Genomic DNA, 11,192 nt, shown 5'->3' with positions numbered 1-11,192 from the left:
GCATAATAAAAGTTAATTTGGGGGCTAAACTAAATTTGGGGGTGCTGGACGGATCTTTGCACCCCGGCGGCGCATATGCTAAAGACAGCGATGCACCTGACGCATCAAGCTGCCACATAACCAGCACAGCGAGCAAATAAATCAGGTCTCCTACACTGGCAGCCAAGTGGCGTAATGAAGCTCCATGCTCACACCAAACCATGGTTTGCACTGTTGATTTCAGAGGGTTGGACTAGATGACCCTTGGGTCCCTTCCAACTCTACAATGCTGTGGTTCGGCCAACACACAGTGAACAAGCACAGTACAACCAGGACTTAAGAAGCAGACCAGCCTTCCCTCTGTGGCGAATGCCAGCGCACAGAACCAGTTCCTCTTTGCTCCTACACCAGAAACCCCCCAAAATCAGAAACACAAAGCAGCTGTCGTTCCAAGAGAGCTAGACCAATCCCAGGGTCACAAAATTCAGCCACGTCGCTAATCAGGTCTGCGGCTGGCATAGGCTTGGATAGAAGACCGCCCGGGAATCACAAAGACATCACCTTGAATGCCAAGAAGGAAGACAGGTGCTATATAAAACAGTTTTCTTTCTTAAGCTCTGGGAGGAAGACCTTTCATTGCCTACAGACAGCCACCCAATCTTATACAACTCCTCACCCACAATAATACAACAACCAGACATGGACACTGGTACCAGAGCCTGCAATAAACCCAGATGCCATCTTTGCTGCCACATACACCTAGACAACACCATCACTGGACCAAACAATATCAAACATACCATCTCAGGACTATTTAATTGCTCATCTTCTAACATTGTGTATGCCATCAAATGCCAACAGTGCCCTTCAGCTCTCTATATTGGACAAACAGGCCAAATCCTACGCCAAAGGATGTTGTTGTTGTTTAGTCGTGTCTGACTCTTTGTGACTCCCTGGACCAGAGCACGCCAGGCACTCCTGTCTTCCACTGCCTCCCGCAGTTTGGTCCAACTCATCCTGGTAGCTTCGAGAACACTGTCCCATCATCTCGTCCTCTGTCGTCCCCTTCTCCTTATGCCCTCCATCTTTCCCAACACCAGGGTCTTTTCCAGGGAGTCTTCTTTTCTCATGAGGTGGCCAAAGTCTTGGAGCCTCAGCTTCAGGATCTGTCCTTCCAGTGAGCACTCAGGGCTGATTTCCTTAAGAATGGAGAGGTTTGATCTTCTTGCAGTCCATGGGACTCTCAAGAGTCTCCTCCAGCACCAGAATTCAACAGCATCAATTCTTCGGCAATCTGCCTTCTTTATGGTCCAGCTCTCACTTCCATGCATCACTACTGGGAAAACCATAGCTTTAACTATACGGACTTACGCCAAAGGATAAATGTACATATATCTGATATCAGGAATCACAAGACAGAGAAACCAGTAGGAGAACACTTCAGTCTCCCAGGACATTCTATACAAGATCTCAAAGTAGCTGTCCTATTACAAAAGAATTTCAGAAACTGACTGAAAAGAGAAGTTGCTGAATTGCAACTTATTACCAAACTTAAAACCACGGAGAGACCTGGTCTGAATAGAGACATTGGATTCTTATCTCATTATACATGATAAAGCTATTTTTAGCCATCTCACCCCTTGCTTTTTCCTGTAAGACCAATTGCAGCCGTTAACAGTCGTCAACGGGGTTACCACACCTATCAGCCAAACACCCAACTCCCACCACCCTTCTGAGAAATACCCCTCCCCACCTTCTCACTATATATAAGGGTCTGGTGACTTCTGTTTCAGTGTATCTGAAGAAGTGTGCATGCACACGAAAGCTCATACCAATAACAAACTTAGTTGGTCTCTTAGGTGCTACTGGAAGGATTTTTATATTTTTTTATTTGTTTTGTTTTGTTTTGTTTTGACACAATAAACAGTGAGACAAGAGCCACCACTTAGAACAGTCGTTCCCCAACTTTCAGCCACTGCCCTCTTGGTCCAATAAACTTATCCCCATTTCCCCCTACCCTACAAAAAAAACATTATTCAGAACAGCAGTTAGCACGCCCCACTAAGGAAAATAATAATGCAATAAAATTCAATGCAGTTAACACTCAATTGCACATTTATTCAAAAGCCAATTAAAATTATTCAGTCCAATTAATTCCACAAAATTGACGAACTTGCGCCAGCGATGGCAGCTTTTCAAAGTCTGAGAGCCATTTTGCACCTTCCGCGCCCCCTTAGGCAACCCCACTCCCAGGGGAAGGTATGGCTCAATTTGGGAACAACTGGCTTAGCCAAACCACCCCGAAGAATGGTCTCCTCCGCTCCCTCTAAATGCCAGGCGTTGGCCAAGGTCAAGGGGGCTGTAGCTCGTTGGTGGGGCAGCTACTTGGCTTGCAGAGGGTCCCAGGGTCCCAGTCCCAGCATCTCCCGTTAGGACTGGGAAAGGCGCCATGGGCGAAACACACAGAGAGGTGTGGCTAGTCAGCATAGACACAATACTGGGCTTGATGGACCATTGGTCTGACTCTGTACAAACTTCCTATGTTTCTAGGTAAATGTAAAGGGACCCCTGACCATTAGGTCCAGTCGTGGCCGACTCTGGGGTTGCGGCGCTCATCTTGCTTTACTGGCCAAGGGAGCCGGGGTACAGCTTCCGGGTCATGTGGCCAGCAGGAATAAGCCGCTTCTGGCGGACCAGAGCAGCGCACGGAAACGCCTTTTGCCTTCCCACATGAGTGGTACCTATTTATCCACTTGCACTTTGACGTGCTTTCGAACTGCTAGGTTGGCAGGAGCAGGGACCGAGCAACGGGAGCTCACCCCGTTGCGGGGATTCGAACCGCCGACCTTCTGATCGGCAAGTCCTAGGCTCTGTGGTTTAACCCACGGCGATACCTGCGTCCCTTCCCTATGTTTCTAAGAGCTGGCAAAACTGGGAGGAGGGCAGAGAGAGAAGCTGGCAGGGCTCAAGTGGTCAAGAGTGCTTATAAAAGACGGCGGGTTTTATTTCCAGGGGCAATTTCTCCAACAAGGAAGAAGCCTCGCTTGAAAAGAAAATCAAGCATGCACAGATCCCTGAAGACCTGCATGCATGTGTGTTATTGTATCACGTTCCAGGATTTGCATTAAAGCAGCATGACAGATGATCAGTGTTCTTATTCATAAAAGCCTTCCATTCTCCTCTACTCACCATTTAGCACAGATCAGACAGGCCTTTCCCCTGTAGGACACAAGGAACACCCCTCAAAAGGAGGGTAAGAGACAAAACAATTGGGGAGGGGGGAGCCAGTTAAATCATCACCAGTCACTAGACATTAGTGAAGGGGAGGGGGCAGAGAGAGAGGGAGAGAGAGAGAGAGAGAGAGAGAGAGACCACTTTAAAAATACCACCCCATATTTAGTGTTGTCTCAGACAGAAACCACAGCTTTAGATTAGTATATAATAAATAATGAAGATTATAACTTACATAGCACTTCAGAGAAGCATCTGTCATTTCAAGAAAAGCACCGTGCGCATTAACAAATATCTAGGATGCCGCAGATCTGCTACAGGGAGACATTGTGCTGAAATTATGCAGCACCAGAGAGAGGGAACGCAATCAATCGCTTTCGCCAAGTTTGCCAACTTGTACCGACAGGGCCAAGTCAATCAAAAATATTAGAAAGCAGAATTATTTCATTTTGGAAGAGCAAGCTGAAGCGACACAAGACCAGCGACATTTTTCTTCAGTTGATGGCCCAAAATTTATGCTTTGTGAAATTCAGTTTCTACCCATTTAGGGGAGGATGGAAAGGAGGACAAAATGCCAATATGATATAATAAAATATTATTAATTACTATTGTTATTAATACTGTGCCCATCTGGCCGGGTTCCCCAGCCACTCTAGGCAGCTTCCAACAGAACACTAAAAACAGAATAAAACTTCAAACATTAAAAACTTCCCTAAACAGGGCTACCTTCGAGTGTCTTCTAAAAGTCAGATATAGTTGTTTGTTTCCTTGACATCTGATGGGAGGGCGTTCCACAGTGCGGGTGCCACCACTGAGAAGACCCTCTGCCTGGTTCCCTGTAACTTCGCTTCTCACAGTGAGGGAATCATCAGAAGGCCCTTGGGGCTGGACCTCAGTGTCCGGGCAGAACGATGGGGGTGGAGACGCTCCTTCAGGTCTACTGGGCCAGGTCCGTTTAGGGCTTTCAAGGTCAGCACCAACACTTTGAATTGTTCTCAGTAACATACTGGGAGCCAATGATGGGTGTCAATTAAAATATATCAGGAATAGCATTCTGACTTAAAGCCTAGATGGCTTTCAAAGAGTATTAGAGAAATTTGTGGGGGAGAGTGCCGTCATGGCTACTAGCTAAGACGACTATGCTTTGTCTCCTCAGTCGGTGGGCAGCGATGTTCCTGAATCCCAATTTCTGGAGGGGAGAGTTGCTCTTGCGTTCAAATCCTGCTTGCGGGTTTCCCATAATGGGCATCTGGTTGGCCATGGTGAGAGCAGGTGGATGCATCTCTAGAGAGCTTGCGAAAGGACCCTGAAAATGATGGGGAACTGGCTGTGGGAACCTATGCAAAGGCTTGCTTAAATCAAGTATGCATCAGAGAGGCCCCAGTAGTGACGAGCACAGGTCTCACACTGAAAATGCCCCCGTGCTTTCAGCAGACTCTTTCCTGCTCTAAGCCCCTCTAGTGAATAGTGTTAAGTTGTGGGTGAACATATCAGACGACACAGCGATTCTTCAAGCAGCTCTTCTTTATTCAGATGCCAGAACTGAACTGAAGGGCTCAGTCAGCCCGCTTATATAGAGCTCCAGTACCTTGTTACTGTAACAACTTTCTAAAACTATCCAATCACTGAACGTCACTTTCGATCCTTCATCTGCATACAAACTATCCAATCACTGAAAGTCACTTTCGATCCTTCATCTGCATACAAACTATCCAATCACTGAACGTCACTTTCGATCCTTCATCTGCATACAAACTATCCAATCACTGACCGTCACTTTCGATCCTTCATTTGCATAACTATCTACAGTATCCTCCTGCTGGCCCAGGGTGAGAACTTCAGAACATAACAAATAGCCAGAGGTCGCAATAATTGCCTCCCTAACTGAGGTTCATTCCGTCAGCCTTTTGCCTTCAACACCTCTAAGTGGCGCACAGCCTAAACTAGCCTGCGAGCCAAGTCTGAAACGGCGGTACAAAAAGCACACGAAGTTCTGCAAAGGCAAATACAACCGATTCAGAGGATTCAAATGTGTGAAACAGGGTCCAATCCTTTGGGTCAAGGAGAGTCTGGGCCGAAAGGTAACTCTTGACAAGACTTTGAAAGCAATTGATGGATTGCAAGTATTGTTTGAATTAACTGTGGGATGTACTGATCGCTTCTATTATGCATATCGTCTTATTTATATGATGTTAGCTGCTCTGAGCCTGGCTTTGGCCAGGGAGGGCGGGATACAAATAAAATTATTATTATTATTATTATTATTATTATTATTATTATTATTATTATCATCATCATCATCCCCCAATACAGGGCCACAGCAGAAAATGCTCATTGTCTTAGAATTGGAAAGGACCACAAGGGCCGTTTGGGAACCTTTTGCTCAATTTGGGGCTTGAAACCCTGAGTTTAAAAGTCTCATCCTCTACCAACTGAGCTATTTTCAAGTCATCGCCCTGCTGTGCCATAAGCAGATGTCTCCTGGAAGCTCAGGCACACTGTGAAGAATCCCAGCCCTGGAATAACTGGATCTAATGTTGGCCACTGGGCCCATCACCTCCTGGCAAATAGAAGGGGAAGAAATGGAGGCAGTGAGAGATTTGACTTTCTTGGGCTCCATGATCACTGCAGATGGTGACAGCAGTCACGAAATTAAAAGACGCCTGCTTCTTGGGAGAAAAGCAATGACAAACCTAGACAGCATCTTAAAAAGCAGAGATATCACCTTGCCAACAAAGGTCCATATAGTTAAAGCTATGGTTTTCCCAGTAGTGATGTGTGGAAGTGAGAGCTGGACCATAAAGAAGGCTGATTGCTAAAGAATGGATGCTTTTGAATTCTGGTGCTGGAGGAGACTCCTGAGAGTCCCATGGACTGCAAGAAGATCAAACCTCTCCATTCTGAAGGAAATTAGCCCTGAGTGCTCACTGGAAGGACAGATCGTGAAGCTGAGGCTCCAAGACTTTGGCCACCTCATGAGAAGAGAAGACTCCCTGGAAAAGACCCTGGTGTTGGGAAAGATGGAGGGCACAAGGAGAAGGGGACGACAGAGGACAAGATGGTGGGACAGTGTTCTTGAAGCTACGAACATGAGTTTGACTAAACTGCAGCAGGCAGTGGAAGACAGGAGTGCCTGGCGTGCTCTGGTCCAGGGGGTCACGAAGAGTCAGACACAACTAAAGAACTAAACAACAACGTTTGCCGTGTGTCCCTCTTTCCACAGAAGAGTTCCAAACAGCCTTGTGGAGAAGAAATGGGCTTAAACTGAGCAGCTTCCAGCAATGCATGTGGGTTCTCCTAATAGGCCAAATTAGAAGCACCAGATTTTTTCAAAAAGCAGTAATACAGCGCCTTTCACAATTGTATCTAAACTGTTTTGGTCAGCTTGCCAAGAAATGTAACTGCAACTCCAGGCATCAGAAAGCCAGTGAAGAAATTGCTGGACGAGAGGGGGGGATATTCCCCCCCCCCCATTTCTTTCACTGAAAGAGAAAGAAAGAGGAAAACGAAGATGCATCTGGGCAGATTTGATGGTCTCACCCATGAAAAACCACAGCAGCCTTTGAGAGAAACAGGCATTTTATGAACCTCAAGGAATAGGGCTGCATTAAACCTGCATTAAACTGTCCTCAGCAAATCAACACACTGGAGGAGGGGGCGATTATTTTTGCAAATCAGATCACTCTGCCAGGAAGTGCAAAGTTACCCAGTGTTACGATGCTATCCGACATCACATGATCTCACAGTTTCTTTAAAGCTAAAATTGCAAGACTCCACAATAAAGCAGCTAATATCACAGACTACTAATATTTTTTTTTAAAAAAAGGAACACTATTTCTGGAGCTCAGCCTGCTACTGAAAAGAGCTTGAGAACACAGATGGTGGGTGTCCCCTTAAAATAATAAATCCGACGATATAAAGAAAGCAAAATCCCCGTTTGTCATTATTTTAATGTCAGCCAATTGGGATGGGAAGACCCCTTTATACTATTTTTCAAAACATCCGGGGATGTAAAATTAGAGTCCTAGCTAATGAGGCTTTACGACTCTTTAGATGCCTTACTGCTAAAAAAAGAGGATTGCTCAAGGGGGGGTGAAATGAAAGGAATATAATGTCCATTGCAGAGGTGGGGGGGTGACAAGGAGAAAAGTCACATGATCTTAAGTAAAAAAAAAAATAGATAGGATCTAGCAAGTGTCCCTCATCACTCTTATTATTTATGAAGACCTGATTCCATGATTCATCGTACTTGGCCATCATATACTCAATACACAGAGAAAATAAAAGCTGGGCATCATCCTGTCTTAGCTGCATAACAGAAAATCGTAGCAAAGTTCTGGCCTGCTGGCAGATGTCAGGTGAACAACGCCAATTTTCTTGCCTGGGTCTGTCTTGTTTAATAATTCTCCTTGCCTCAAATCAAGATATTTACTAAATATGGGTTTTTATTTCATTTATTTACAGCCTTGCTGCCATGGAAATTCAAGCATTTATTTGCCTTCATTGTATTAATGGCTTTTAGAGCACCTCTAAGCAAACCACCTATTATACACATATATTTTAAAATGCTGAGATTTTAACATCTGGTCATTGGGCTCCTCCCTGAAAGTGCAGGATGGCTTGGGATGTGCAACGCAGAAAACTCTTGTCTCTAATCTATGAAAGGAAAATTACAGCGAACTATTGCATAGGGATGTTGGGAAGAAATATGCAATACAGGTATGTATAAAAAGGTTTATACCTATATCGAGGGTTTATATATCAAAAGGTTATTAGCATTTCAAATACAGAGGTGAAATAATCTTGTTGCAAACATTCATCACCCAAAATCAATCCTATTGCAAATTTTGATGTTGAATATTTACCAAACGCGAACTGAGGATTTAAGTTGCCTTAACATTGGGTCTCAATCTCTAACATCAGATATTAAGTACTGGCATGCAATAGTGTACAGTATTTAATAGGATGTAATGGCTGACATGCAATAGTAGTTTTACTGAGTGTACATGAAGCAGCATTCCTGTTCTACTCACTGTGCACACTTTCTGGAAAACTGAATATTTATATTTCCCCCCCCCCCCCAACAAGATTTCCCAGGCGAAAAAACTGCGTTCTGGCAGAGGTGTTCCATTTTGTGTTGTTGTGATAACCAGGGGTGCCAACTATAGAAGGAAGAAGGGGCTTCACCCCCCTCAATATTTTGGGGGTGGGCGGGCAAGGGGGCGAGGCCCCCCATATTGAGAGGACTGCCACACACGCACCCCCGCCAGGCAAGCGTTCAGCAAGTTGGTGGGGATAACTCATGCTATTTCTGTGCTGGTTTGTAACAGATTTTGGTGTTACTATATAATAGATGGTTGACATGTTTTTGAGACAACCTTTCGTCGATTGCATCCAAACAGAAACCTCCTGCATATCTAAAAGCCTGCGAGCCAACGACACACAAACAGCAGTCCAATTTGAAATCCTGGATTCAAAACGTAAATAGCAAAAGAGGCAAAACATTGACAGGTTTAAAACATCTGCAAACCTCCCTCCCAGCTGTAATTCCTTCTTCAGAAATTCCTGGAATTACAACCCAAAACGATTCGCATCCACCCTCTGCAGGAAAACTGAGCATTTTCCCTTAAAAACAGGTATGCTGCAGGCAGGATATAATCCAAAGATTATATCGCGGAGAGAGATTCTTTTTTTAAACAGTGATCCTCTCAACAGAGCCATTCTGTAACAAGACATATGATCCCAACGGACCTCGCGCACACAGGAGAGACACATGGCTCTCTCGCCTGCGACCGAAGAAATCAGACGGCATTCAAAACACCAAGTGTCTTTGCAAGGAAAAGAAAAAATTAAAACCTCTCTCCGACCACCTTTAGGCGAAAGGGTTTTTCTGGGGCACCCCCGGCCCACACCCTCCTCTGGGATTGTAGCAAAGGCCAGGAGAAGCGAGCACATTGCACTCGGCGCATGTCATGTTTCACACCCTCCTTTCGGAACACATGTTTTCAGAGACACGTACAGGAAGAAAATAGCCCAGGAAGATGCGCAGCTGCTACTAGTGGAGAGAGCAATTTGGCCTCCGTCGCTTGGACCTTTGAACTCTGCTGGAATGCCAAGGAGTCGGAGGGACTGAGGCTCTCTCTCGCCTGGCGGGACTGCCGGCCTCGTCCGAGAGCAGATTTAGCGGGTCGGGAACAGGCAAGAGGTGAAGATAAAAGGAATCGGGCGATACTGAAAGGGATCTCCTCCTAAGTGGGCAGGAGACTTGATACCTCTTGGCGACACCCTCCGCGCAGACACCAGAATACATTCAACTGTCAATGCAGTCGGCTTCTGAAGTGGCAGAATTTCACCAAGGAGGGAATGGGGGCCGAAATACAGATCGCTTAAGGTTTTAATGGAAATGTACGAGTGCCTGGTGTGTTCTGGTCCATGTGGTCACAAAGAGTCGGACACGACTAAATGTCTAATAATAATAATTTATTATTTATACCCCGCCCATCTGGCTGGGCTTCCCCAGCCACTCTGGGCGGCTTCCAACCAATTATTAAAATCCAGTAATACATCAAACATTAAAAGCTCCCCTAAACAGGGCTGCCTTCAGGTGTCTTCTAAAAGTTTGGTAGTTGCTCTCTTTGACATCTGGTGGGAGGGCGTTCCACGGGGCAGGTGCCACCACCGAGAAGGCCCTCTGCCTGCTTCCCTGTAATTTGGCTTCTCACAGTGAGGGAACCGGCAGAAGGCCCTCAGTGCTGGACCTCAGTGTCCGGGCAGAACGATAGGGGTGGCGACGCTCCTTCAGGTATACATGACCGAGGCCATTTAGGACTTTAAAGGTCAGCACCAACATTTTGAATTGTGCTCGGAAACGTACTAGGAGCCAATGTAGGTCTTTCAAGACCGGTGTTATGTGGTCTCGGCGGCCGCTCCCAGTCACCAGTCTAGCTGCCACATTCTGGATTAGTTGTAGTTTCTGGGTCACCTTCAAAGGTAGCCCCACGTAGAGCGCATTGCAGTAGTCCAAGTGGGAGATAACCAGAGCGAGCACCACTCTGGCGAGGCAGACTAAACAACAACAAAACCCAATTTGCACTTTCTGAAATAATATGCACAGTGCAACACAGGAATCCCTCAACATGCACACTTATCCAATTTTGTGATGTAGCTCTCTGACCAAAAATAAAAGCAGCTTTTAGGGGGAATGGTTCAGAAAGATGCATGGATTGGGATGCTTACGCGCCGTGCCTCTGAAGCACATTCTCTCCCTTAAGGACTTCCGAGCATGGTATTTTGCCCTTCCAGAGTTGTGATTTCCAGCAAACCTTCATGAATGACGGTGCCCAGAATTCTTTAAGGTGGGGAAATGTGCTCTCGAGGGAAAGTGAAGGCACCTTATTGAAAAATAACACAAAAAAATGCATTAGATCAGAGAAAATTGCTTGCAAAAAAAAAAGTGCCCATTTGGAGAAATTCACAAGCTGATGGGAAACACTGGACTTAAGCCTAAATGCAAAATAAATAACTGCATTTGATTCTACTCCTCTGCAATTCTACTCCACCTGCCTTCTTACGTAATGCCAACATTCAGACTGCAGGCTCCTTCGAGCAAAGATATCTCAATACGTAAAGGGTATAGCACTCTCTAAAGAGGCTTTGCAGATCCATTCCACTCCATTATACATAATGGGAATCCTTCACATCGATAGCGCGCAAAATTCCTTGCAAATAAGTACACAGTAGCAGTTACCAAACCACTACACAGGAGCGCTTATGGTAAAGGTTGTAAGAAATCAAGGCTCAACTCCATTTTTATAAAAAGAACTTGCACGACGCAGGTCAAACAGCCATTACAAGCGGCTCAGGGCTCACCAAAACGGTTCAACATGAGCAATCACTTCAGTCACTTGTGGTGGAAATATTTTTAGCGCTACCAGTGTGACGCTGTGTGCAATATTATCCAAGACATGCTCAACCTCCACACA

Source organism: Podarcis filfolensis (genome assembly GCF_964270895.1).
Source record: "Podarcis filfolensis genome assembly, chromosome: 7".
Classification (NCBI taxonomy): Eukaryota; Metazoa; Chordata; class Lepidosauria; order Squamata; family Lacertidae; genus Podarcis; species Podarcis filfolensis.
The sequence above is the reverse complement of the archived record's forward strand: the minus strand, read 5'-3'. Positions refer to the sequence as shown.